Raw genomic sequence first — 2332 nt, 5'->3', positions numbered from 1 at the left:
CATACTGAAGAGATTACTACAATCCAAAGGTGAAATCTGCCTCCATATTTCATTCACCCTAATGCAGGAAGGGGAAGAACACTAATTCTTATTAGTCATTCTACCAAGCCTCATTACTAATAGGGCTGTGTGGCTAGGTCACTGTACGAAAGTTACCAATAAAATTATTTATTTAAAAATTTAAACCATTCACTAAACAGAGAGGTGTGAATTAAGAAACCTAAGAAGAATCATCAAACCTATTGAAACTGGTATACTTTGCTCTATTAGCTTATTTTTTTTTAATTATTTTTAGACAACTTCTAAACACTGCAGTGAAATTAAAGAAAGTAAGGTTAAAAACTAATCAGCATGGTGTTTTCTCTGTTTAATTGAAACAGGAAGTCCATTCCTAGCTCAGCAACATTGCTTAGAGTTTCTTTTAAGCTCCCCTACCTTTTATTTTTCCAGAACTGCTCTCCTTTTAGCTGGTAGAGATGAGTAGTAATGTAAGCATGAGCTAACAAACAGAAAAGACATGATGGAAAAGGTACTGCATCTTCACTTCCGATATCTGAATTACATTTTTATTCAAATCAGAACAAAAGTCTTTACCATTCTCAGAAATAAGGTCATTGTAATCTGTCTTCCGGCATTCCTCAAGACTACATAGGTATTTTCTTCCCACTTCATTAGCTTCATAGTAAGGTGTTCTCTTTGTTGTGTGATTATTCATTTCACCATCCAGCAATGTTTTATCTTGATAGATAGGTGCAACAAAGTAGGAGTTTTCAACTTCTCTGGCTTTTCCCTGTGTTTTTTTTTTCCTGCTACTCAAACTATAATCCCTCTTTCTTCACAAAGTGGGGGGGGAATCTGAAGAAGAGATGCATGAAGGTCGTCACTGAAGGGTCATAAACCATTGTGAATAATGTCAGAACTATAATTTAATTAGTGCCCCATCTGTCACTTTCTGTTTGATGAGCACTAAATGTCCAATTATCATTTAATATCTGCTCTAATCAGTTCTGGCAAATTTTGCAGGCACACAAGAGATGACATTAATAGATGAAAGTGAGGCTACTCTTGCCACATTATCAGACAAAAATCTTGAGCAGCACTGACTTACAACAGGAAAGGTAGGCATTTATTCCAATTAGTGGTAATGACATTTTCTATCCATTCTGTTGTGGATTATCTAAAATAAAGAATTCTCTTTGTTCTTGGGAGATGTAAATGAAACAGACCTACCTGAGATTCAAGAGAAAATCTTGTTTAGGTCCTACGATGTTTGAAATATCACTTTCTATTAACTATATTTTATGCAATGACTTTTGTTCAGATTTTTGTCAGATGAAGGTATTAGGTATTAGTGGTATATACTGGTTCTCTATGAAGATTGTAAGGTAAAAAAGAATCTACTGAAACAAATTTAAACATTATCTTCTATGAAGTAGAAACATAATTAAGTAAAAGAACATTAATATTGTAGCTTTTTAGTAATTTATGTGGCAATGAAATGGGTTTATTTTACATTGCCAAATAATACAGCTGTTTTCTACTTGATTTATACAACATGGCATATATCTAAAATAAACAAAACTGAACTCTCACCATTCACTATGAGAAATTATGAAAATTTAATTTGTTCTTGACACCTCATCTCACAACTACTGGACTTGTAGGCATGGGGCAGCCATGTCTTGATTTGTTGCACAGGTGTCTGTAACATTATAGGCAGAAGAAAAAGAGTCATAAAGTTTTAAGAAATCAAGTAATTCCCTCAAACTGTGGCTATAAAGTCAATAGGATTAGATACATTTGAATACTAAATGCAAATGTAGAATTTGAGCTGTTGGAATTATGATAGCATTACTTGTTTTCTAACTGAATGAAAATAAAAGCTCAAACTTAGATCTTATGACTTTCTCTGTTTATGCATTAAATTGATTATATTTGAAGTTTTAGACACACTCTCACATGGTGAAGTCTTGAGGCTAATTTCTTACACAACCAGGCTCTCTTCTATTGTCCAGTGATTTACATTATGCAATAGAAAAGAAAAACAAATAATGTATGATTATTTGCCTAGAATATTAGTAATAATAAAAACAAATTTTCAAAAAAATCATGTATTCTCAAATCTTAATGTTTATAATCACATAATAAATTTAAGTCCATTATTCTTTATTCAGAATCATATTATTTTTCCTAATACGTTTTGTCTTCAATAGCTTATAAAGCTTTGCTTGTCCCTTATTTTTAATAAGAAACTATAGTTAAGAAGCAGAAAATATATACTATGGTATTATTTTGTTTCTAAATGATATGTCTTATATCCTCACCTAAGTTT

At 31.8% G+C, this 2332-nt stretch overlaps 1 long non-coding RNA gene across 1 annotated transcript in view; it reads right to left on the bottom strand.

The window, feature by feature from the left end:
• Positions 1-535: 535 nt before the first annotated feature.
• The window catches only part of LOC116098578, a 72556-nt gene continuing 70759 nt past the window's right edge, over positions 536-2332 (bottom strand). The window contains exons 5-6 of the long non-coding RNA XR_004121879.1: positions 1594-1702; positions 536-855 (exon numbers count right to left, since the gene is read on the bottom strand). This is a non-coding gene — a long non-coding RNA (uncharacterized LOC116098578). The remainder of the gene's footprint in view (positions 856-1593; positions 1703-2332) is intronic.

The sequence above is a fragment of the Mastomys coucha genome, unplaced genomic scaffold, assembly GCF_008632895.1.
Source record: "Mastomys coucha isolate ucsf_1 unplaced genomic scaffold, UCSF_Mcou_1 pScaffold20, whole genome shotgun sequence".
Classification (NCBI taxonomy): domain Eukaryota; kingdom Metazoa; phylum Chordata; class Mammalia; order Rodentia; family Muridae; genus Mastomys; species Mastomys coucha.
Note: the sequence above shows the minus strand (reverse complement) of the source record. Positions and strands in the feature narration are given on the sequence as shown.